This window comes from Aquarana catesbeiana, linkage group LG04 (assembly GCF_042186555.1).
Source record: "Aquarana catesbeiana isolate 2022-GZ linkage group LG04, ASM4218655v1, whole genome shotgun sequence".
Classification (NCBI taxonomy): Eukaryota; Metazoa; Chordata; class Amphibia; order Anura; family Ranidae; genus Aquarana; species Aquarana catesbeiana.
Window position 1 is genome coordinate 596,681,261 of NC_133327.1, and position 27,861 is coordinate 596,709,121.

Sequence of the window (27,861 nt, forward strand, 5' to 3'; positions counted from 1 at the left end):
AGGGGTCCGGCTGCTGGGGCCAAGGGTCTGGCTGCTGGAGCTGGGATGCTGGTCCTGGGGCCAAAGGTCTGGCTGCTGGGTCCAAGGGTCTTACAACACCATTTATTTTAGATGAGGGTATGACAGGTGCTGGGTTCCATCCCACTGTTATGTACGTTTGAAACAGAGAACAGGGATACACCAGACACCTGCTGTCAGCCACATCCATTTCAAGTGTGAACGCAGCCTAAAATAGAAATGAAAGGCAAAACATTTATGTATAGATATAAAAAAATATAAATATCTTTTTTCCCTTTTTTTTATAAGTGATCACGTTCCTTCTGTTCTCAGCTGCATAATAGCTGGTAGGGGGTAAACAGCAGTACACTGAACTTTCAAGTTTGTCAGGACAAGTCTGGTCATTGGAGAAGAGCAAGCTGAGTTCCCAGCATAGCTAGAGAACTGACCATGCTTTTTTCTAATGCTCAGTGTGCTCAGTTTTTAATAAGTAAGCAGAGGGACTGGCAAGAACACCAAAGAATTAACACAAAGGAAGCAATACAAAGAGAACAGGTACATGGTGCAACAGTCACACATCAGGAATAAGAAATATTGGCTGATTTCACTCCTCTCATGTAATTTCTAACACACTTAAAGAAAAAGTGATAAGTTATATTTTCACAATGAAGTAAAGAGCCAGTGCAGGCCATGCAAGGTGGGGTGGAGGTCTTGGTTTATTTTTATTTCAACATGTTACTGGAATGGGCTAGGTTCAAACACTAGAGGCCCATTTTGGCACTCCGCAATGACACACACTAATTCCAACAATTAAGCATTTGTGTGTGCCAGCTCAAGATGTTTGCTCTGTGAAACAACGATCCTTTAGGGCAATCTAATGGTTTCAATATCAGATGGTGCCGCAAATTTCTTTCCAAATTCATTCTTTCAATATATGATACACTTAAATATCCATGTTCTGTATAGCTGTAGGGAATGGATAATTTGGATAATGGATAACATATACTTTCAACTTTACAGAAAACAGTACAAGGCAAGTATACCCAAATTACATAATTTCCATAAACTATTTTATATCACATAGGCATTAAAAAATAACTGTCCAGTGCATCTCTCAGCCTCCTGAGCTACTAATTCTCTAAAAGTGGCAATTTGTGTCCGCAAGCTGCAGATTGGTGGACAGGTTCTGCATCAAGTGGGCCAATGAGAACCATGGCTAGCCTGACACAAGTATAAACTAGACTAGACTTTGGATAAGAAAAGTGTTCATATTGTTTAAACTTCCCTCTACAGCAGTCATTATCATCCATCACACTTCTGCTGTGATGTCTCATTAGATAACCCGTAGTGCTCCTAAAAACCTTTGTTATGTTTTCAGAATTTACTTCTAATGCCGCGTACACACGGTCGGACTTTTCACCTACAAAAGTCCGACAGCCTGTCCGACATACTTCCGACGTACCTTCGGCGGACTTGCGGCAGACTTTCTTACGAACGGACTTACACACACACGACCACACAAAAGTACGACAGCCTAGTACGCGGTGACGTACACCAAGTCCGACGAGACTATAAAACGGAAGTTCAATAGCCCGTACGACACCCTTTGGGCTCCTTCTGCTAATCTCGTGTTTATCTCGTGTTAGTAGAAGTTTGGTGAGAGACGATTCGCGCTTGTGAGACTCGTATTTTTCAGTTCGTTTTAACTGTTGTTCAGTCTGTGCTTGTGAGGTTTGTATCTGCTTTTCAGTGCGTTTGGTCAGTTGGCATTGAGAAATCTTTGTTTTATTGGCCGCTCGTTCCTGATTTTCAGGTCGTTCTTCACAGGCCTTGCTGTTCTTCAGTGCGTTCTGTTTAGTGCGTTCTGACCAGCCGACCGTTTTGAAGCCATGTTACCTGTACGTACTCGTCGTAGAGCTCGTGCATTGTATGTGCTTGGTGCTGTAGTTTATTCTTCAGCCCAAGACCAGTCCATGAACAGGGCGAGGAGGAGTTCATGGACCAAGAATTGGTTGCTTCAGCGTGACCAGTTCTGTCACATGCCTTTGCTCCGTGAGATCCGTGAGAATAATCCTGAGGATTTCAGGAACTTTCTCCGGATGACGGACCCCGTTTTTGACCGTTTGTTGGCTTTGCTGACCCCCTATATCAGCAGGCAGGATACCTGCATGAGGCAAGCCATCACTCCGGAGCAGAGGCTGGTCGCTACCTTGCGGTATTTGGCCACAGGGAGAAGCCTGCAGGACCTTAAGTTCTCGACAGGCATCTCCCCCCAGGCTCTGGGGATCATTATCCCAGAGACCTGTTCTGCCATCATACAGGTCCTGCAGAAGGACTATATTAAGGTAAGATATTTTTCTTTTATTAGCATCACATGTTCTTTTATGTAATCTTTGATAATGTGATGTATTTCTTGCTTCAAACACTACTTACCATCATTGCAATATAGTGTGAATGTCCCCTTTTTATCCTCACACATGCTGGAATTTTTTCCTGTTATTTTTTTGTCATGCATGTATATTTTCCTTCAATAACCTTCCCAGCATGAAGTGATGGGAACATATCCACCTAGTCTACTCATTTTGAATGTATTTTGTTTGAGTGTATTTAGTGTGCTTATAATTAGCAATTATCTAGATTTCACAACTCCCCCACCCCCCCCCACCTAAACTCACTCCAAATAGTGTGCTGCTAATGAGCAATTATCTAGATTTCACAACCCCCCCACCCCCCCCCCACCTAAACTCACTCCAAATAGTGTGCTGCTAATGAGCAATTATCTAGATTTCACAACCCCCCCACCCCCCCCACCTAAACTCACTCCAAATAGTGTGCTGCTAATGAGCAATTATCTAGATTTCACAACCCCCCCACCTAAACTCACTCCAAATAGTGTGCTGCTAATGAGCAATTATCTAGATTTCACAACTCCCCCACCCCCCCACCTAAACTCACTCCAAATAGTGTGCTGCTAATGAGCAATTATCTAGATTTCACAACTCCCCCACCCCCCCCACCTAAACTCACTCCAAATAGTGTGCTGCTAATGAGCAATTATCTAGATTTCACAACCCCCCCACCCCCACCCTCGTTAAAATTTGCTTGAATGTTCTGTGGTGTTGATTTGTCTAAAGCAAATATATGTTGCAGTTTGCAAAATGCATGTGCACTCTACAAGTGCATTTGTTCCAGTGCTTTAGTAAATGAGCAGAAGCTCTGCTGATTTCCATCATCAAATCATATGCAAGCCTCAAAGTGTTTTCATTAATTGCCCTTGCCTGTGATTGTGTACTCCTTGCAACATGAATGCCTTTTTACATTACCTCATTTACTGTAAGCTGGTTAGCAACTGCACCTGCAGAGTGCGACAACTGCAGTCTTGTAGCCTTTTTAGTCCCTAAATTCCTGCGTGTCCTAAAAGTAATTTTTTTTAGGGATTTCACAACCCCCTAAAATGTAATCAATGTTCCATCAGAGGGGGTGAGCAATCTGATAAGTGTGCCTTTCCATATTAGTTATTCCATAAGAATTAAATTATTGAATGTTATACTGATGCTGGGGAATAATGTTTTTAATTGTCTAATTTTCTTGCAATGTTAGCTTCCAAATTAATTGATTTTGGTTTTCTTGTTTGATTCCCCAGTTTCCTTCAACGCCACAGGAATGGCAGACTGTGGCATCCCATTTTGCCAGCCGTTGGGACTTTCCCAATTGTGGAGGGGCTATAGATGGGAAACATGTCCACATTGTGCCACCACCCCATTCGGGGTCATATTATTTTAATTATAAGGGGTTCCACAGTATTGTTTTAATGGCGGTGGTGTCGGCACACTATGATTTTTTATATGTGGACGTGGGGAAGAATGGCCGGATGTCGGATGGAGGAGTATTTGCCCAGACAGAGTTCTGCCAGCGTCTCCAGAGTGGTGGCCTGGGATTGCCACCTGATGAGGATAACGTGGAAGGACTCCCCTTTGTCTTCATTGCCGATGAAGCCTTCGCTCTCAGCAAGCACCTCATGAGGCCATTCCCCCAAAGAACCCTCACCCCGGAGAGGAGGGTTTTTAATTACCGGCTGGCCAGAGCTAGAAGAGTGGTTGAGAATGCGTTTGGAATTCTGGCCAGCCGGTTCCGCCTGTTTCAAACAGCCATTAATTTGGCGGAATACAAACTTAATTTTATCATTTTATCGTGCTGCATTCTGCACAACTTTTTAAACAAGCATTCTACCAATTATATAGGCACAGTTGGGCCTGAGGCCGGACAAATAGAAGCCAACCTTACAGGCCTGGATACTGTCCGTACTGGCTTGGCCCCCCAAAGTGCCCGTCAAGTTAGACAGCAATATGTTAATTATTTTATGGGTAGGGGGGCCATTGCAATGGGCCAGGATATATAATTTTTTACAATAAAAAAAATATTGCGGAAATCTGGCATTATATTTATTGCTTGCCTTTCTTTTGGGCTGTCTCCTAGGTTATGGTCGAGCAGTTGTAGTGCCAACTGTATTTTAATTTTAAAAATGTCTAAATAAGCTCCATTGCCACTGTAAACAACTTTTTTACAATTATAACCAAACTGATACTGAGCCTTGAAATAACAAACCACACATTTTTTAAAATCCTATAAGGAGATGTTTTTATTAATGGTTGTTATGCATTCAGTTCTGCATTTAGTATAAAATGTTCATAGACAAAAATATAATGATATCTTAATAATGTAGCAAAATATAATTATATTTAAATATTTCTACCTAATCCACAAAAAAATATTTTTGGCTTTTTGATTTTCGCAAACAGGCTTTTTTTTTTTTTTTTTTTGGAAAATCAAGTTTTGTTTTTTTTTTTTTTTTTTTTTAAAGCAAGTTTTTTTTATTTATTTTTTTTTTTTTAATCAAGTTTTTTTATTTTTTTTTGGTTTTTTAAAATCAAGTGTTTTTAGTTTTTTTTGGTTTTTGCAAATCAAGTTTTTTTATTTTTTTTTGGTTTTTGCAAATCAAGTTTTTTTATTTTTTTTTGGTTTTTTAAAATCAAGTTTTTTTATTTTTTTTTGGTTTTTTAAAATCAAGTTTTTTTAGTTTTTTTTGGTTTTTGCAAATCAAGTTTTTTTATTTTTTTTTGGTTTTTGCAAATCAAGTTTTTTTATTTTTTTTTGGTTTTTTAAAATCAAGTTTTTTTAGTTTTTTTTGGTTTTTTAAAATCAAGTTTTTTTAGTTTTTTTTGGTTTTTGCAAATCAAGTTTTTTTATTTTTTTTTGGTTTTTGCAAATCAAGTTTTTTTATTTTTTTTTGGTTTTTTAAAATCAAGTTTTTTTAGTTTTTTTAAATCAAATTTTTTTATTTTTTTTTGGTTTTTGCAAATCAAGTTTTTTTATTTTTTTTTGGTTTTTGCAAATCAAGTTTTTTTATTTTTTTTTGGTTTTTTAAAATCAAGTTTTTTTAGTTTTTTTTGGTTTTTTAAAATCAAGTTTTTTAGTTTTTTTTTGTTTTTTAAAATCAATTTTTTTATTTTTTTGGTTTTTTTAAATTAATTTTTTCTTTTTTTTTTTGGTTTTTTAAAATCAATTTTTTTAGTTTTTTTTGGTGTTTTAAAATCACTTTTTTTTTTTTTTTTTTGTGTTTTTTAGAAAATCAAGTTTTATTTTTTTGTGGATTTTTGAGGTATTTACGAGAAACAGCCCTCCTTTTTTACATTAGGTTAAACAGCCATTTATGTTCTGCCAAAAAAAGAAAGAGAAGGCCCAGAATGGGGTCAGCAAAACAGGAAATGAAGGACATGATTGATGTTTTGGGGTTTAAAAAAGGGCATTTAGATTCGACCCAAAACATCAATCATGTCCTTCATTTCCTGCTGCATACGATCCAGCCGATTACGCATTTCATCAATGTCTTTATTCCAGGCCATTATTTGACCAATTAGCCGTTGGGCACTTTCAGAGGTGAAATAGTCACTTCTTGTTGTTGTACCTAAAGTGGAATGAAACCAAAAAATGTCTTTAGAAATATGCACACATACATAGTTTACCTTACCATAATAAAGCTGTTGTCTCAGACACTGACCTGGTGGGGTGCCCATGTAGCCTAATTCCTCCACATCCTCGGGGGTGGCACTGTTGCTTGAATGAAGCACAACCAGATCCACTAAAATAGAGTAGACAAATTACATTAAACAAAAGGCAGCCATGCATAGATTAACGTAAGCTGGTGTGTCAGACACTCACCTGGTGGGGTGCCCATGTCGCCCACCTCTCCTTCCTCCACATCCTCAATGGGACTTGGGCTGATTTCCCAATCATGTTTTGCTTGGGGTGGACTGTCTTCTTGTTGTTGGCTGAGTGATTTTTCCCCTATGTGAAACAAAAAATTATTAATCTAATTAGCACACAGATATTTTAGTACATAGTAATTTTCCAACATTTGTAGTGAAGTGGTTTGTGTAGAGTTCCTATTTTACCTCAATATTTAAAATTATAAAGACATATCGGATAGATAGATATCAATATCTCAAAATATAGTTAATAATCTTTTGATCTCTCTCTATATCTGGAACAAAATCTCTAAATATCTAACTAAATGTAAAGCAAAAAAATTAAGATAACTTCAAATATTCAAAAAGAATGTTTTACATTTCTATATTTATCTATCTACCTATCTCTATATTTCTCTCTCTCTATATATTTCTCTCTCTCTCTCTCTCTCTCTCTCTCTCTCTCTATATCTATATCTATATATCTATATCTATATCTATATCTATATCTATATCTATATATATATCTATATCTATATATCTATATATATATATCTATATATCTATATATCTATATATCTATATATATATAGATATATATATATATAGATATATAGATATATAGATATCTATATATATAGATATCTATATATCTATATAGATATCTATATATATATCTATATATATATAGATATATATCTATATATATATATCTATATATATATAGATCTATATATAGATCTATATATAGATATATATATATATCTATATATATATATAGATATATATATATATCTATATATAGATCTATCTATAGATATGTAACGAGGTTTATTAAAAGATCGTTTAAAACGATGAACAAAAAATCGTATAGGAAGGAAAAGCACATGGAGCAGTATACAAGGTAATAAACACAAGAGAAAAACACGACAAGTACTTACTTTTTAAGAACTTTCCGGATACGTCGGTATTGATCCGGCTCCCTGAGTTTCAGGTCAGACCATCTTTTTCTCAATTGATCTTTGGAGCGCTGGACCCCAAAAGATGCCTGCAAAGTCTCCACGACCTTCGCCATTATTTTGGCCTTGCGCAAATTTGGCCGTGCGTACGGCCCATAATTGCCATCATAGTCGTCTTTGTGAAGAATGGCCACCATCTCCACCATCTCTTTAAAACTCATATTAGAGGCCTTAAATCTAGGCCTCATAGATTTCGTTGACGTTCCAGCCTCCGGGCTGTCTCCACTACCTGAGGTCGTCAACATTTCAGGTGTCTCCGCCATTCTTTAACTCCACTACGCGCCGTAACAAAAAATGGGCGGAGAACATGAGTTAAAATCGAACGTCAGGGGCGGGCGACGCAGGCGGAGTTTCACACATGCGTAGTGTATAAAGAGGGGCCTTGCGCACGTGTCGTACGTACGTTCTGTGCGTCGAATTAGGGGGCGGAGAACATGAGTTAATTTCGAACGTCAGGGGCGGGCGACGCAGGCGGAGTTTCACACATGCGTAGTGTATAAAGAGCCTTGCGCACGTGTCGTACGTACGTTCTGTGCGTCGAATTAGGGGGCGGAGAACATGAGTTAATTTCGAACGTCAGGGGCGGGCGACGCAGGCGGAGTTTCACACATGCGTAGTGTATAAAGAGGGCCCTTGCGCACGTGTCGTACGTACGTTCTGTGGTAGGTGATAGTGGACCAGGACGTTACAAAACGAAGGTAATTTTAGATATATATTTTTTGGGTTTTATGGTCATGACTTTGTAGCAAGCGGCCTATATGGCTTGATAGATTGATGAGGCCTACATAGGGAGAAGATGATGAGGGGTTAGCAGAAACCTATAATAAAAGTGTTTTTTGTCTTGTGACTTCATCTTTTCCAGATATAATGAATCCCCTATTTAAGGATCCAGAGTTCCTTACAGCTTTTATTTCGAAATATCGAGAGATGAGGAATTTGTGGGAGGTGAAACACCCTCAGTATTATGCAAAGCATGTGAGGAAGTCAACGCTGGAGAGACTTCTGGCCTTTGTCCAGGCGACCATCCCGGAAGCAACAATGGAGACATTGCTCAAGAAAATTGGGGCCTTGAGGAACATGTATAAGAGGGAGCATAAGAAGATCCAGGAATCAAGGAGATCAGGAGCATCAGCAGATGATGTTTATGTACCCAGGCTGTGGTACTACAATCAACTCCGTTTTCTGGATGACCAGAATGAAGCCAGGCCATCACTTTCAACCCTTCCCTCCACCCTTCCCTCCACCCCAGCAGAGGCTGATGAGGAGCAAGCTGGGTCTTCCATCCTGGATGAACCAGATATGACCATCTGGAGTCAGGTAAATTATTTTAACAAATATTTACTGTACTAATATTAATGATGTTAACTGGATGTTATAATTGTCTAAAATAATTTGGCACTCAAAATTGTGTATACATATCAATTGACAGTAGTGGCTAAATATGTTTGGCACCTGCTTGAAATAATTAGGGTGTCTGATTAGACTCTTTTATTAAAGAGATGTATTCACATTGAATTTGCTATTCATGAGAAGCAAACTGTGTGTCATTGATGAACCCAAAAAAATATACTCAAACTATTGTCCTTTTTTTATACACAGGATGAGTCCATCCAGGAGGAATGTGGGGAAAGTGGCAGGCAGGAGGAGACCGGGCCCATGGACAGCCTGGAGGAGGCCGGATTCACCATCATCCTGGAGGAGGCTGGGCCCAGTGTCAGGCAGGAGGTGGCTGCTCCCAGTGAGGTGGCTGCTCCCAGTGAGGTGGCTGCTCCCAGTGAGGTGGCTGGGCCAAGTGAGGTGGCTGGGCCCAGTAGGAGCCTGACCGAATCCCAAGTGCCTCCCCTCCACCTTCCCAAAAAAAGGGCCAGGAAGGGGATGGTCACACAGGACGCATCCCTGCGCCTCATGCAAGAGGCCACCCGTTTTTTAAGGAGCCCCCCCGAAGCGGAAGAATCCTATGGCTGCTACTTAGCCAGCAGGCTTCTTCAGATGGATTGGGAGCAGCGCCTCATTTGTGAGCGCCTATTTGGGGAAACAATCCATAAGGGGCTGCAGGGCACGCTAACACAAAACACCCAACTACATGAGGCAGCCCCCCCTCCTCCTCCTCCTCCTCCTCCTCCTCCTGCCACAACTGAAACACCAGAGCCACAGCCTCAAAAGAAGGCTACAGGGAAGGCTGCAGGGCAGCGTGGAGGAAAGGCTGCAGGGAAGAGAAGAAAGTGATGACCTGGGTTCAGTCTGGTCTGACAGAAGACGCAGGCTGTTGTAGGACCACAGTCTGGGGACATCTAGATCATCTGCTGGTGCTGTTGATCTCTGGGATTCTTGGACCAGATTGTGCTCCCTCTTATATGGACTCCGCAAGATCCCAATTTTCTGGTACACCTACTTTTTCCAGCGTTGACTTCCTCTTTATTTTATTTTGACCATGAATAAATGGATCTTTTTTGAGTTTAGCAAAAGACTTTATGTGTTTTCTTTGAAATCATTGATTTTACACACAATGTTAAATTAACAAGGGACAACAATCTCATTGAGTTTGGAAAAAACACACCAAAAATACATTACTAATGTTAATAATGTTCAAGTGGTAAGTCTTGAAAATAAAAAAATTTACATAACCAAAAACGGTGCTTTGGGTTAACTTTATCTAAAAACTAAAAAATAATTACTATAAAAAAAAAAACAGAATAATGGGTTCTTTGTGGTAACTTTACAAACCTAAAAAAAAAAAAAAAAAAAAAAAGGGGAAAAAGTATTATTAGTATGGAAACATTGTTTTTAAAATGCATACTATATCATTCATGAGATCAAAGAGAAAAAGAATCCAGAAATCAGTTTGGGAGAACTCTGATTATGAACAGCAAAACACCTTCGTTCTTTAGAGCCTTCGTAAAGAAGAAATAAAATGCGCTGCATTCAACGATCACAGATTTTGCAGCGTGATGAATGTGCTACCTACAATACGAACACTAGTTTTACTAGACCGAGTGCTTCCGTTTAGTTTTTGCTTATGAGCATGCGTCGTTTTTTTGTCCGTCGGACTAGCATACAGACGAGCGGACTTCGGGGTCCGTCGTAGTTACGACGTAAAGATTTATAGCATGCTTCAAATCTAAAGTCCGTCGGATTTGAGGCTAAAAAAGTACGTTGAAAGTCCGGAGAAGCCCACACACGATCGGATTACCAGCCAGCTTTAGTCCGTCAGCGTCCGTTGGACTTTTGTAGACGAAAAGTCCGACCGTGTGTACGCGGCATTAGTGAAAGAGTGCATGCATACATCAAATAAAACAACATAACATTTTAAAACAGTTGAAACATAATACAAAAACACAGCAAAATGTAAACTACCATAGTTTTCCTTTAATTTCCTAAACACTTCTAAAAAGCTTAAAGTAGATGTGAATTGCTAAAGGACTGTGTATCATCATCAACAATCACCATACTTTTTTTCAAAATAATTATACCAGCTTAGTGCTGTTGATCTTATGCAGGCTCCTTGCGCCACTGCATGGCATTTCTCAGGTGGATTTCCTGATGGTGACGATAGTGGACCATGCCTGTGTAATGTGTGTTGAAATAGGCACTTGTAGCCTCCAGCAGAAGCAAGTATGACTGGGTGACAAAGCAGGAGCATAACAGGGAGACAGGAGCAGGGTGTTATCAGCCTAAACCTGAAAATCCCTAAGGCTGCTTTCACACATGGGTGTTCCAAATCGTGGTAAATCGCGGAACGCTCTTGTGATCCCATTTACTTTTAATTGCACCACAATTTGCTGTGCAAACAAAATCGAGAGACGCCTGTCACCCAAAAGAAGTTCTGGAACTTCTTTTGGGCAACAGGCGTCCCACAATTTTGTTTATGTGATTTTGCAGCGATTCGTTGGGCGACAATCACAGCAAAATCGCTCTGCGATTGGAGTGCCATTGAAAGTAAATGGGATCGCAATAGTGTCCCACAATTTGCTGCGATTCGGGACCCCTATGAGTGAATGGAGCCTTAATAAGGATCTTCATGGCAGGATCACCTGCTTCGGCAAGAGGAATGCAGAGGGAGAGGGGGGCTTGTCAGCTTGTCAGCCTCTTGTCCCTCAGCATGCTGCCACATTTTTCGGGAAAGTGCTTGGACCTGAGACAAGCAGTCATTGTGAAATGGACGTTCCCTTTCCAGCAATGTTGTCAGAACAGCCATGAGGGAAAGGGAGAGCCTAGTTAGCTATGCTTAGGAAGCACCTAGCACCAAAGTTACTTTCTCTCATAAAGGAGAGATTAGGGGGGAAAAATGAAAACCCAGATAGCATGCAATTGTGTGGCAAGTTTGAAAATGACTTGCTAAGCTTTTGTTAGTCTTGTCAGGCTTCACAAGTTTGTTGCACAATTACAGCAAGTCTGCATTGCATGACTCCAGATCAACTTTCTTTGCAAACACTGCAATTCTGTTGCAAGTTCTAGTTCAGTTATGTTGTGCAATAGTCATCACACCACAGGGGTCACTGTGGCTGAATTTTCATGCTGAAGATTTGCAGCTCTTACTGTAGATTCACCATTGCAACTTTGCTCTTGCTAGAGACTTGCCATGCTTCAAATTGAAAAAGTGTCAACTAGAACCTGTGCTTCAAGTGCTCTGCAAGTGCACAACTTGTCAGTAAAAATGTGCAGCAAGTTACCAGGCTTACAATTTAACACTGCCACAAACTTTTGCCAACTTATCCTTGCTATCTGGGAAGAAACTTTTTTTTTTTTAATCAAAATAAAGTTTATTGAGTATAAAAATCCATACAGGAGATTACACACGAAATATAAAGTAAAAGGTGCAACAGGCACCGCAATGGTACAACAGTATACATACAATTGTCTGACAAATATTACTATTAGCTGAGGTAAGTAGCAATGAAAATGCATACACTCGTATCCAGAGATTATGCGACCCATGCCAGTATATAAAACAAAACAAGTGGGGAGAGCATTTGGCATTAGTCAATACAGGTAGAGGAGTCATCCACCCATCTACCCCAAATTTTATTAAATTTATCAGGGCATCCTTGGTGAGAGTACAGGACCCTTTTGTAGGGAAGGGCGAGATTCATGGCCCTTTTCCACTGTTGAATTGCAGGGGATGTAGGCCTAAGCCACAGTTGAGCAATTTGCATTCTAGCAGTAAATAGGGTTTCCTGCAAAAAAATATTTAGGTACTTTTCGTTCTCAGACACAGGTAGGAGACCAAGGAGACACTGACGTGGGCATAATGTCAGAGGAGAGCCCATGCAGTCATGGAGAAATTTATTAACCTGTATCCAGTATTGCTGGATGAGTGGACAAGACCAAATGAGATGGTAGAAGTTACTGTCAGTACCGCCACACCTGGGGCATGTCGGGACAGTGTCCGGTTTGTATCTGGAAAGACGGGAGGGAGTGATATATGACATATGTAGGATATAGAAGTGAGTGAGGCGGTCAGATAATTTGGGCAAAACAGAAATCAATTTCTTAGGATCCGCACCATAGACCACCCCCGCCAGGTCCAATGATTCCAACCTGGGGACGGAAGCATGGAATGGGGATTGAAGGGCATGTCTAACCTGTATGTATCGAAAGAGCATGTGGTTAGGGAGATCGAACTCCTTCTTAAGGGCTTGGAATGGCTTGATGGCACCGTCCTCAATGAGCTGAGACAAATATATGATTTTCCTAACAAGCTATATGTTGTGGTCCGGCATGGTCATTAGTTCCGAAAGGCAGGGATTGTCCCAAAGAGGTGTGTGAGCATGCAGAGAGGGGCCCCAACAATGGTTTGCGCTAGCTGCCAGATTTTGCTGTGATATGATAACATATGTTTCCCAACACCCAATCTGGGAAGATACTTCTTTAGCATTTTAAAACTTATGAGGTTTTAGTGGTTTGGTTTACATATACACTACTTCAACAACAAAGATTAAGCTTTTAATCAATAACACAAACAAATGTTATGGGGAGCACTTTTATAATGCTGTGAATGATTGGTTCATCAGTTATTTGCCACTGAATGGCCATCTGAAGATTTTCGCAAATTGTTCTTTAGATTCAGCCCATGTGTTCACCCGAATCACCTTTGCTGTTGGTAAGCCAATATATGGATTTCCCATTCTTACAGGTCTCAGTGACAATAAAACAATACAATATTTTATTAGATTATTTTTTACGGTGCAATCTTATGTTGGTATTCTCTGTGATCTTCTTTGGAGAGGAATTCATGATTAGTCAATTTTTGTGTTTTTTAAAGTTTTGCTCATGATAAACAAAAACTATAACCATAGAAACAAGTTATCTCTGTATATAATTTATATTATAATTCCTGTTTGTTATTATATAAGAACCCTCACCTTGTAAAATGACCCATTCAGTTTAAAATAAAAATGAAAGACAAAACATTTCCGTATACACATAAAAATTTCATAAATACCTAGGGAGCTGGGGAGGGAGGGAGAAGCAGCAGCACACTGAACTTCCCAGTGAATGGCCCAATGTGGTCAGTTGTTAATGGAAAAGCAGAGGGACTGGCATGATCACCATAGATTTCACACAAGGGAAGCAATACAAAGAGAACAGGATCATTTTTCATACAAATACATGGTAGAGCAGAGACATATCAGGCATATGAAATGTTAGGTTTATATAATATTTAAGTCTCCTCCCAGGGAATGTGATTATTTTAATTGTTTTTGTTTATGGGTTGGGATTTAGGGGTGCGGTTATATGAAGAACAAAGATATATATTTAAAAAAAAATATGTACCGTATATATTTTTTTTCTATATGTATTGATTTTGCCTTTTTGTGATTGATAGCTTTTTGAAGGACACATTAAGCTAAGTTAAGTTGATTTGCCTAGCTTTGGGGATTTTTTTGGAAATCAGAAATGGGTTATACTATAGAGCTATTTACCTACCTTTTATTATTTAGCTAATTTATGAAACAATAAATGGCCATGATGGGCAACCACTCTGCTTTTGCACACTGATACATTTTCACCATTTTTGTTTTAATAAACATGTTACTTTACATTTCTGAAATTTAGGAATGTTTTAAGATGGGAACCAAACTATTCACTTTCAGACATGTTTTATTCCTGAAGAAAAAGTTGCACACCATTTAAATGAATCCGAACCCCAGAATTTATTCTCCTTTTTTGTCCGATGAACAATAGGATACAATGCTAGAATAACTTTCAACAAAGTTGCCAGAATCTCAGTGACATAACTAATATATATCTTTTTTACATCGTTTGCAGGCTTTAACTCAAAGCTTTTATTTGAAATCATTTATCATTTGTAATTCTAAAAGCAGATGCAAGTGCTAAAATAGCCACAAGTCTGGATGATGTTCATTAATTTTGTCTACTTTTATGTCACTGAGCCAGGAGGTAAATGGTGACATACTAGAAAATGTTCACATACATTACCATTAATTAAATCACAAATAAATCTTATTATAGGCAGGGTTGGATTTAAACATTTGGCTTCCCAAGGCCAACCAGTATGTACCCCCGACACAACATAATCATTCAACAAACCAGAACAAAATGGCCAACATAAAGTGTGTGTAGCTTAAAATAATACAACTAGTGTACAACAAACAAAAAGGTTATGTCATATACATTATACAAAATAATAATGTATACACTTCTATGACTGTAGCAGAAACAACTAAAAATTCTGCATAAACTCACTGCACACGGCTATAGACCCTTTCCAGCAAACTTTGCATAAAAAACAGGGATTTTTAGGTCACATATGTTGCAATACATATTTAAGCTAGCAAACATCATCAAAGTAATCTCTCTCTGGCTAGTCCCTACTCTGCTCTGCAAACTGCAAATGCTCCAGTGGAAAGAGTTCCAATATGGAGCAGATAGACACAAACTGTAGGAGAGCTACAGGTGCCGATCTGGTCACTGACCTGGACTATATACTGTAATAAAAATAAGCTATATCTGTTCTCAAATCCCCTTGGATATAGTGTCAATATGGGGTGTAGCCAGATGCTTGGTAAGAGAAAAAAAGTAATTTAGGACACTGTGCTGCAGTCTTTTCTGTGTCTTCATTGGACTTCAGGCTGAATGGATTAACACTACCACACCTCCACTGACCAAGGGGAACTGTCAAGTAGAAGGAGCTCAATAAATGTGGGTAGCAATGAATCATCAAAAATGTAGTGCAGGGGAAGGATCGTGCTATGGGAGTCAATGGACTATAGAACTAAATTTCCCAGTGCAAGCTGAGTATAAAGAGAGCGAGAACTGTATTTTCACACACTGAATACCCAGGGATTTCCTCTTTGCTGCGAGGAGACCAAGGTGTGCACATTGCTGCTCCTGTGTGCACATCAACCTGCTACAAACCTGTGGCCCTGTGCTGAGGACCAGAGTCACTCCAGGCAGATCCAGAAATGATCTGACATCTGAACAGCAGGACCCCTGTTGCTGAATCACTGGGACTATTGAGAGAGCATTGCTGCCAATAACCTGCTGCTCCTAGCAGAGACTGAGCATATAGGGACTAGACATCTAACTAGGAGCCTTATTTACTGCATGCAGACTTTACTGGGATTGTACTCATGTGCACCACTGTAAAGTCTGGACCTCAACGCTGGCCGGTTAAAGAACTAGGGGTATAGACTGTACACTCAGATAGCTGCTCCACAAGAACTTTGCCTACTGTCCATTGTAACAGGTACCTCTTTCATTGCAGCCATTCATTTAGAGTGCACTCTAAAGTAGATATAGTCTACTGTTTACAGAAGAGTTACCGAAGTATCGATTATCATTGCTGTTACTGCTTTCTCATGCTGTTACTTATTGCTGATTTTGTGGATTACCAGGTTTCTGTAATTTAGCTGCATATAACTCTATTCTACGCTGCTATAGCTTAGTGAACATATTGCCTAGTGAATTGTGATTGGCCTAACTCTTTACTTACTCATTTATGTGCAATACTGCTATTTATTGCAATCTATGACAATATATGGGGTTCATTTACCACTAACCAGTATGATGTTTGCTTTTTGATGCTAGACCCTAGTTGTGTGCAGGGCATCTATATTTGTGCTCCCAGTAGCAGTGCAGTATCCATGCGCTTAACCAGGTGTGTCAGTGGGGCTGAGGTTGTTCTCATGGTTGAACAGAAGAGCAGAGAACCCAATCTACCAAGCAGATCCTGCGGGGGTAGCGCTACAGGGGCAAATAGACACAAGTTTTAGGAGAGATGCAGGTGTCGTCACTTACCTGGACTCTGCAATAAAGATAATATATACCTGTGCTCAAATCCCAACAATATACAGTGGCGACGGAAAGTATTCAGACCCCCTTAAATGTTTCACTCTTTGTCATATTGCAGCCATTTGCTAAAATCATTTAAATTCATTTTTTTCCTCATTAATGTACACACAGCACCCCATATTGACAGAAAAACACAGAATTGTTGACATTTTTGCAGATTTATTAAAAAAGAAAAACTGAAATATCACATGGTCCTAAGTATTCAGACGCTTTGCTGTGACACTCATATATTTAACTCAGGTGCTGTCAATTTCTTCTGATCATCCTTGAGATGGTTCTACACCTTCATTTGAGTCCAGCTGTGTTTGATTATACTGATTGGACTTGATTAGGAAAACCACACACCTGTCTATATAAGACCTTACAGCTCACAGTGCATGTCAGAGCAAATGAGATTTATGAGGTCAAAGGAACTGCCTGAAGAGCTCAGAGACAGAATTGTGGCAAGGCACAGATCTGGCCAAGGTTACAAAAAAATTTAGCTGCACTTAAGGTTTCTAAGAGCACAGTGGCCTCCATAATCCTTAAATGGAAGACATTTGGGATGACCAGAACCCTTCCTAGAGCTGGCCGCCCAGCTAAACTGAGCTATCGGGGGAGAAGAGCCTTGGTGAGAGAGGTGAAGAACCCAAAGATCACTGTGGCTGAGCTCCAGAGATGCAGTCGGGAGATGGGAGAAAGTTGTAGAAAGTCAACCATCACTGCGGTCCTCCACCAGTCGGGCTTTATGGCAGAGTGGCCCCAGTGCAAGACACATGAAAGTCCGCATGGAGTTTGCTAAAAAAAACACCTGAAAGAATCCAAGATGGTGAGAAATAAGACTCTCTGGTCTGATGAGATCAAGATAGAACTTTTTGGCCTTAATTCTAAGTGGTATGTGTGGAGAAAACCAGGCACTGCTCATCACCTGCCCAATACAGTCCCAACAGTGAAGCATGGTGGTGGCAGCATCATGTTGTGGGGGTGTTTTTCAGCTGCATGGACAGGACGACTGGTTGCAATCAAGGGAAAGATAAATGCGGCCAAGTACAGGGATATCCTGGACACAAACCTTCTCCAGAGTGCTCAGGACCTCAGACTGGGCCGAAGGTTTACCTTCCAACAAGACAATGACCCTAAGCACACAGCTAAAGTAATGAAGGAGTGGCTTCACAACAACTCCGTGACTGTTCTTGAATGGCCCAGCCAGAGCCCTGACTTAAACCCAATTGAGCATCTCTGGAGAGACCTAAAAATGGCTGTCCACCAGCGTTTACCATCCAACCTGACAAAACTGGAGAGGATCTGCAAGGAGGAATGGCAGAGGATACCCAAATCCAGGTGTGAAAAACTTGTTGCATCTTTCCCAAAAAGACTCATGGCTGTATTAAATCAAAAGGGTGCTTCTACTAAATACTGAGCAAAGGGTCTGAATACTTAGGACCATGTGATATTTCAGTTTTTCTTTTTTAATAAATCTGCAAAAATGTCAACAATTCTGTGTTTTCACATATAGTATGTATTTGAGCACAGGTACATTTTATTTCTATTGTAACAGATACAAAACCACAACGCATGTTCCAAAGCCCTACAATATTTAGGCAATAGAAATTTGCTTATATAATAATAGAAAAAAAGAGATGGATAGGACAGTTTTTAAAGTTTAAATCCTTGACTACATTGGAGTCTGCTTCGGTAAGGCACTGTGACTGCAAGAGAGGAGAGGTGATGGTGTGTGTTGGTCATAGGGGAAATGAAGATGGAATCTGTGCAAGCATGAGGAATTTACCAAAGGTCTCTGGCTACATATTGTATTTGTGTGATCAGTGGGTTATACCTGTTTACTGGGGCTATGGTGAGTGAGGATCTGTGGCTGGATGAAGAGGGTGATCCTGTGCGGTGTTGATGGGGTGGGGGCCTGGTGGGAGTCTACATTTGCTAGTCAACACAAAAAGCTTACTTAAATTGTTTCAGTTGTTTGCAATAAAAAAAATATTTTTTTTTTATTGTAAATGTACATTTGCAGGTACATAGCCACGTACGTGCATGAAAAAATATCCTGTTCTCTTTGTATTACTTCCTTTGTGTGAAATCCCTGGTGTTCCTGTCAGCGCCTCAGCTTTCCTATTTTCCTATTAAAAACTGACCACACTAAGCAGAAGAGCACAGTGTGGTTAGTTCTCTATTTGTGCTGGGAACTCAGCCTGCTCTGCTCCGGTGATCAAACTTGTCCCGACACCCCCCCATGGCCTTTCTGGGAAGCTCAGTGTACTGTTGCTTCTTCTCACCCAGCTCTTATGCAACTGAGAATAGAGGTAATGTGATCACTTATAAAAAAGAATTTAAAAAAAAAAGGGAGGGGGTACTTGTAATGCTTTTTTTATCTCGTAACACAAATGTTTTGCCTTTCATTTCTATTTTAAACGGAATGGGTTGCTTCACAAGATGATCACTTGCAGTCACTTTAAAGTGGAGGTCCACTGAAAAAAAATATTAAAAGCCAGCAGCTACAAATACTGCAGCTGCTGACTTTTAATATATGGACACTTACCTGTCCAGGGAGCCCGCGATGTCGGCAGCCGAAGCCGATCCGTCCTTTGGCTCTCGGCTGCTGCTGCCGCCATCCTCGGTCCGGGAATAAGGAAATGAAGCCGTGCGGCTTCACTTCCCGGTTCCCAACTGTGCATGCGCGAGTCGCGCTGCGCGTCATCTCAGGTCCCTGCTGTGTTCTGTGTCTCACAGAATACAGCAGGGGAAGACGGGGTAGGCGCCGGAAGTGGCATAGGTCACCGCAAGCACCTCGGTGAGCTATGCCAGGAAGTGGGAGCAAATACCTGTATTAGACAGGTATCTGCTCCCCCCGAAAGGTGCCAAATGTGACACCGGAGGGGGGGAGGAATCCAAAAAGTGGAAGTTCCATTTTTGGGTGGAACTCCACTTTAAGGCACCTCTGCATAGCATAAACTATCCAAATAAATGGGGGCTTTTCCCTGTGTTTCAAAGGATATCTCTCCACTTAAATGTAGAACTTTTTCATTGATAGTAATCCATAACACAACATGCATCAGGTAGAGTGACTTCTTTAAGCACTTGTTAGTATAAAACATGTAAGCCTGCTGTACTTTGCCTCATAGATAACTATTAATTAAAAAGTTCAACTTTTTTTCTGGAGTGCTGTCATCCATTGATTCTATGGGATATATTTTAAGTAACAAGCTGGATGATCACACAGTGTTTGTATGGGCAAGAATGGACCAATTTGGAACAGTATCCATTGTGTTGTCGTGCTTAAATTTTTACTTAATGTTAAAAAAGGCAGCGTTGACAGAGTTCAACTGCTCAAGCTAAAATTTACACATACACGTTAAAAAGTTAGGGCAGTGACCTCTCCCTCTCTGCGGGTCTTCCTCCATAGAAATCCTGAAAAGATATAATTGTGGCTGTGCTCTCTTTAAGTGGTTATGAAGCCAAAAGGTTTATTACATTAATGCATTCTCTGCATTAAAGTGGTTGTGCAGTGAAGTGATTGGCCTCAGGTGATACGCACAGATGTATTAAACCCTTCTTTATGCTGTAAGTGGTACCTGTTTATATGCAGTCTTCTCTTCTCTACATCCGCTCAAAATGCAGAATTTATAAAGCTTGTTAGAGCTGTTAGAAAAAAAGGGGGAGGAGAACTGAAATTACTTTTTATAGAGCACAGTGAGGAGACCTCTGAGAGCTAATTGGAGGTAAGGGACACCCCCCTTCACACAGTGCACAGAAACAGAGCTAAGGCTGTCAATCATTTGGCACTCCCTCACCTTTCACCTTTTATCTCTTGGTGTCAGGAAAACTCGTAAATTCAAAAATTCAAAATCTGGAAATTCGAAATTCGGAAATCCGAAAATAGGAAAGGAAAATCCTAAAATTAGAAAGAACGAAAATCCAAAAATTCTAAATAATAACTAACTAATAATAACTAACTATTAAATTATAGGTATTGGAATTTCCTAATGTCTAATCTCTAGGGACAATTCCCCCAATACTGGCTCTCCATTTTCTAACTGCAACCTCCATATCCGCCACATTTCCTCCTCTGGCAACAGCTGCAATCCACTCCGTTTCATTTCTATCCCTTTGCTTTCAAAAACCAGGCCCCCAATCTTATGTGCCCTCTGGAATGTCCGCTCTGTCTGTAACAAGCTCACATCTGTGCATGAACGTTTTATCTTCCATTGCTTTAACATATTACTGAAACCTGGCTTGAAGATTGTGACTTGGCTTCTCCTGCTGCCCTCTCCCATAGTGACCTCCACAGACCCAGTGAATGGACAGTGGTGGAGTTGGATTCCTTCTATTCCCATTGAGCACCTTTTAAGTCCTTCCTACCCCCCTTTCCTATCCCTCTGTTTTTTTGGAGATGCACTGTATTTGTCGTCTTTCTCAGTGATCTATTGGCCTGTCTACCCTACTTTCTCTCCTCTGAAATACCCACTATCATTCTGGGTGACTTTAACATCCCTGTTAATGTTAAGAGCCCAGATACAGCTCAGCTTTTCAACTTAACCTCACCTTTTGACCTAACACAATGGACACACACTTCCACTCACGCCGATGGTAATACCCTCATCAATCACCTATCCCTTCAAGCAGCAAACGATTACTTGTAGAAACATTTGCATCTTTAAGTATTCTCTTTTCTATTCTGCTACTGACCACCTCTGACAAAATCTCTCCCCCTTCCTGTCCTAATTTGCCTACCTCTGTCTACAACAGTTCACTCTCATCCTCACTACACACATTTGCTCTACTAACTACGCATAAAATCAAGCCCCGACCACTACAACCTTGATAGCGTGAGGAGAGAAAAAAGCTGATCACCAGCGGCTGTCAGAGGGACATCGGTCCTGATTGCGGAGAGCCACCATCAAGTGATCGGTTCCCACCTGTGCCACCTACCAGTGCACAACTGTGCCGCCAACCAGTGCCCACCAGCGCCACCTACCAGTGCCCACAGTTTCACCTATCAATGCCACCAATCAATGCCTCATCACCAGTGCTGCCTATCAGTGTTACTGTCAGGGCTGGGCTCAGCCCTTCCTTCTCTGAGCTGGCCACTCAGCTGTCGGCTAATTACCAGCTCCTTTCTCTCCACAGTGACTCAGCTGCTGATGATCTGCTCATCAGTCCTGGCTACTTAAAGCTGTCCAGCTCACTTCATCTCTGCCTTTGCCTTTGGTCACATCTCAGAGACTTTCTCCTGCTTTCCTGTTGAAGACTTGCTCGACTGACGTCCCTTCTGGCTTCTGATCCTGCTTGCTTCACTACTACGTTGATCTCTTGCTCTCTGACATTGGCATTGGCTGACTACCCGATCTGGTTACTGAACTCTGGCTATGTATTGACTACGCTTACACTGTTTACCTTTTTATTATTATTAAACAAGTGTGATTAACTGTACTTCTGTCTCGGTCTGATTCATGGTTTCTGACAGTAGGCGAAGGCCATGAATTCAGAAGATGCAGTCAGTCCACTTGTTGGTAATATTTTTTCCAGATTGGATGACCAGGATCACCACATGGATCAGTTTGCCTTGGCATTACAAATGCTCCTAAGTCGCATGGCTCACCTGGAATCTTCCACTATGGCTGTGTTGCAGGCCATCCCTTCTGCTGCTCCAGTCTCTGTGCAGGCACCCGCCTCGAGTATTACCTCTATAAAGGGCATGTCTGGTTCCGCTCCGCTTCCCCAGCGATTGGGGGGCGATCCAGTTCAATGCAGAGGGTTTCTCAACCAGGTTGAGATATACTTTGAGATGCTGCCCCAGGCGTTTCCCACAGACAGAAACAAAGTAGGTTTCGTGATATCTTTGCTTTCTGAGAGAGCCTAGGCCTGGGCAAGCCCTCTATGGGAGATGCAAAAACCCGTGGTCCTGAGTTACCCAGAATTTGTGGCTTCCTTCAAAAGGGTATATGACGTTCCCGCACGCTCCGCTTCTGCTGCCAAGAGCCTCATGTCCATCAAACAGAGTACGAGAACTGTTGCCGATTACGCCATTGAATTCCGTACTCTGGCAGCAGAGGTTGCTTGAAACAATGAGGCCCTCATGTGGCTGCCTTCTCTCATGGTCTCTCGGATAACATCAAGGATGAGATAGCATCCCGAGATATACCCACTGAGCTGGAGAGGTTGATCACATTTGCCATCCTCATTGACTCCAGACTCAGAGAAAGACTCTCTTTTAAGGAACGCTGGCGCAAGCCTCCTGTACATTTGTCTCCGAGCTTTGCAGTCCCAACCTTGCCTCCCTCACCTCCCATGCCTCCTGGTACCGAGTCGGTCTGTGATGCACTTGGGCTTCACGCATCTCTCTTCGAATGAGAGAGCCATTAGGAGGAAGGAGAGATTGTGCCTTTATTGTGGCCAGGCTGGTCACTTTTTGAAGTCTTGTCCTACTCATCCAGGGAACGCCCAAACCTTGAGGTCCTGTCATGGACAGACCTTAGGTGGCGTTGTTTCGTCTCCAGTTTCCCAGAAAGATAAGCCCCTGGTTTCGGTTACCCTGTCTTGGGCTGAGTAATCCGTCGAGATACAGGCTCTAATCGACTCTGGGGCTGCAGGCCTGTTCATTGATGCTGCCTTTGTATCGAAGCACTCGGTTCAGCTGCAGCTGCGTGACACTCCACTTGTCATTGAGGCTCTTGACGGAAGACCTCTACAGCCTGCCCATGTGACTCATGAGACTGTTCCGTTGTCCATGGCCGTAGGGGCCCTTCACCATGAGATAATCCAATTCCAAGTTATTTCCTCACCTAAGTTTCCGCTGGTTATTGGTTATCCTTGGTTACAGAGGCACAACCCTTCTTTTGATTGGCTCTGTGCTGAGGTTCTGTCCTGGTCACCACAGTGCAGTGAGAGATGCTTCCAGAAGGTAGCCAAGGTCCTGTGCACCTCTTCACTCTCCTCCCTGCCGGAGGAGTATGGCGATTTTAGCGATGTCTTTGACAAAGGTCAAGCCGGTACTTTGCCTCCACACCGGTCGTATGATTGAGCAATTGACCTTCAACCTGGTGCCATACCCCCTCGTGGCCGGGTTTACCCCTTGTCGGTCTTGGAGGATAAGGTCATGGAGGAGTATGTTGCAGATGCACTTTCTCGAGGTTTCATCTGCAAATCCTTGTCTCCTGCTGTTGCTGGTCTCTTTTTTGTGAAGAAGAAGAGTGGTGAGCTGAGACCTTGTATCAATTATAGGGGTCTCAATCATTTCACGATTAAGAATGCCTATCCCATTCCGTTGATTACGGAGTTATTTGACAGCCTCAAGGGAGCAACGGTTTTCACGAAGCTTGATTTGAGAGGGGCATACAATCTCGTCAGGATTAAGGAGGGCGACGAGTGGAAAACTGCGTTTAATACCAGATCAGGTTATTATGAGTATCTCGTAATGCCTTTTGCCCTTTGTAACGCACCGGCAGTTTTCCAGGAGTTCATTAACGATGTCCTCTGAGATTTGTTGCAGTTATGTGTGATGGTTTATCTCGGCAATATCCTCATATTTTCCAAGTCCTTGGAGAGCCACCACACAGATGTCTGTCATGTGCTTCAGAGACTAAGAGAGAATAATCTGTATTGTAAATTGGAAAAGTGCGAATCCCATCGTGAACAGGTTAAATTCCTGGGCTATGTCATTTCCACTGCTGGTTTTTCAGTGGACCCAGAGAAACTTTCAGCGGTCCTACAGTGGCCTCAACCCCTGAGTTTACATCCTCTGCAGCGTTTTCTTGGCTTTGCCAACTATTATCAGAAGTTTATTCGTAACTTCTCGTCTCTGGTCAAGCCCCTGACTGATATGACCAGGAAAGACGGCAACCCACAGAGTTGGTCTCCATTAATGCCTTTGAGAGTCTCAAGGCTGCCTTTGTTTCTGCTCCTGTGTTGGCACACCCTGATCCTACGTTGCCTTTTATTCTAGTAGTTGATGCTTCTGAGACTGGAGTTGGCGCCCTTCTGTCTCAACGTCCTAACTCTGAGTGCGCTATGCATCCGTGTGGCTACTTTTCCAAGAAATTGTCACCGGCAGAGTGCAGTTACGAGATTGGTGACAAAGAGCTGTTGGTGATCATTTTAGCCCTGAAAGATTGGAGACATCTCCTTAAAGGTACCACTGTGCCGGTTCTCATTCTTACTGACCATAAGAATCTCACATTCTTGTCTGAGACTAAGCGCCTCTCTCCCAGAAGGTCGCGATGGGCTCTTTTCTTGTTGAGTTTTAATTACATTGTCTCATTCTTACCCAGTACTAAGAATGTAAGGGCTGACGCCTTGTCACGACAATTTTCCTCCACTTCCAAGATGGAGTCGGTTCCGGTTCCTGTGATTCCTCCTGATCGTATTCTGGCTACGGTTCGCACCAGTCTTACTTCTCCTTTGGGTGACAACATTTTTGCTGCTCAGGTCGATGCTCCTCCTGAGAAACCTTGTGACCGCTGCTTTGTTCCCAAGAGTCTCCGTACTGCTGTGCTCCAGACTTACCATTCTCCCAAGGCCGCTGGCCACCCTGGGAAGAATCAACTCTTTTGGGCCATTTCCCTCAATTCTGGTGGCCTAGTCTACGTGCTGATGTAACAGCTTTCGTAGCTGCCTGTTCCGTGTGTGCTCAGAGTAAGACTCCACTACACCTTCCAGTGGGCCTCCTACAACCCATACCCAATGGAGAGAGGCCCTGGACCCATCTGTCTATGGGTTTCATTGTGGAGTTACCCAACTCCCAGGGCAACACAGTTATCCTTATGGTGGTTGACCGGTTCTCGAAAATGTCGCATTGTATTCCACTCAAGAAGTTGCCTACTTCTAAGGAACTGGCTCCTATTTTTGCTCGGGAGATCTTCCGCTTACATGGGCTACCCAGGGTAATTGTCTCAGACAGGGGTAGTCAGTTTGTGTCCCGGTTTTGGCGAGCCTTCTGTGCATAGTTGGGTATTCAGCTTGCTTTCTCCTCTGCGTATCACCCGCATTCTAATGGGGCAGCAGAACGAGCCAATCAGTCCTTGGAGCAATTCCTATGTTGCTATATTTCTGACCATCATAACAACTGGTCAGACCTCTTACCGTGGGCGGAGTTTGCTCACAATAGTGCCTTCAATTCAGCTTCCCGTTTATCCCCGTTAAGTTCGCACCTCAGTTTATTGGGCCTTTCCGTATCCTTCGTAGGATTAACCCAGTGGCTTACGCGTTGGACCTTCCTCCTAGTATGCGCATCTCTAATGTGTTTCATGTCTCCTTATTGAAACCTTTGGTCTGCAACCGCTTTACCACCTCGGTGCCATGTCCTCACCCTATGCAGGTTTAGAACCACGAGGAGTATGAAGTACAATCCATTGTTGACTCCCGTAGGTTCCGTGGGCGCATACAGTACCTGGTGCATTGGAAGGGGTACGGTCCAGAGGAACGTTCTTGGGTCTCATCCTCAGACGTACATGCCCCTGTCCTTCTCCGTGATTTCCATAGACGTTTTCCCCTCAAGCCCGGTGGTCCTCTGAGGGGGAGGGGTCATTGAGGAGGGGGTACTGTCAGGGCTGGGCTCAGCCCTTCCTTCTCTGAGCTGGCCGCTCAGCTGTCGGCTAACTGCCAGCTCCTTTCTATCCATAGTGACTTAGCTGTTGATGATCTGCTCGTCAGTCCTGGCTACTTAAAGGCATCCAGCTCACTTCATCTCTGCCTTCGCCTTTGGTCACATCTCAGAGACTTTCTCCTGCGTTCCTGTTGAAGACTTGCTCGGCTGACATCCCTTCTGGCTCCTGATCCTGCTTGCTGTACTACTATGTTGATCTCTGGCTCTCTGACATTGGCATTGGCTGACTACCCAATCTGGTTACTGAACTCTGGCTATGTATTGACTAAGCTTACTCTGTTTACCTTTTTATTATTATTAAACAAGTGTGATTAACTGTACTTCTGTCTCGGTCTGATCCATGGTTTCTGAGTTACCTACCAGTGCCCAGCAGTGCCACCTATCAGTGCTACCTATCAGTGCCACCCATCAGTGCCCTTCAGTGCCACCCATCAGTGCCCATCAGTGCCACCCATCAGTGCCCTTCAGTGCCACCCATCAGTGCCAACCATCAGTACCGCCTCATCAGTGCCCATCAGTGCCACCCATCAATGTCACCCATCAATGCCGCCTCATCAGTGCCGTCTTATCTGTGCCTATCAGTGCAGCTGCATCAGCGCATATCAATAAAGGAGAAAAATTACCGTCTTTTTTGTTCGTTTAGCAAAAAATAAAAACCTCAATAGCGATTAAATGCCACCAAAAGAAAGCTCTATTTGTGTGAAAAAAATTATAAAAATGTCATTTGGGTACAGTGTAGCATGAGCGCGTAATTGTCATTCAAAATGCGACAGCCCTGAAAGCTGAAAATTGGTCTGGGCAAGAGGGGGGTTTAAGTGCCCAGTAAGCAAGTGGTTGATCTCAGTATAAATACAGCTGTTCTGCAAAGCCCTCAGAGGTTTGTTAGAGAACCCTAGTGAACAAACTGCATCATGAAGGCCAAGGAATACACCAGACAGGTCAGTGATAAAGTTGTGGAGAAGTTTAAAGCAGGATTAGATTATTAAAAAATATCCCAAGCTTTGAACATCTCATGGGGCACTGTTCAATCCATCATCCAAAAATGTAAAGAGAACGGCACAACTGAAAACCTACCAAGACATGGCCATCCCCCTAAACTGAGGAGAGCATTAGTCAGAGAAGCAGCCAAGAGGCCCATGGTAACTCTGGCGGAGCTGCAGAGATCCACAGCTTAGGTGGGGGAATTTGTCCACAGGACAACTATTAGTCGTGCACTCCACAAATCTGGCCTTTATGGAAGAGTGGCAAGAAGAAAGCCATTGTTGTAAGAAAGCCATAAGAAGTCCTGTTTGCAGTTTGCGAGAAGCTATGTAGAGATCACAGCAAACATGTGAAAGAAGGTGCTCTGGTCAGATGAGACCAAAATTGTACTTTTTGGTCCAAAAGCAAAACGCTATGTGTGGCGGAAAACTAACACTGAACATTACCCTGATCACACCATCCCCACCGTGAAACATGGTGGTGGCAGCATCATGTTGTGGGGATGCTTCTCTTTAGCAGGGACAGGAAAGCTGATCAGAGTTGATGGGAAGATGGTTGGAGCCAAATGCAGGGCAATCTTAGTAAAAAAACATGTTAGAGTCTGCAAAAAACTTGAGACTGGGGCAGAGGATCACCTTCCAGCAGGACAACAACCCTAAACATACAGCCAGAGCTGCAATGGAATGGATTAGATCAAAGCATATTGTCAGGG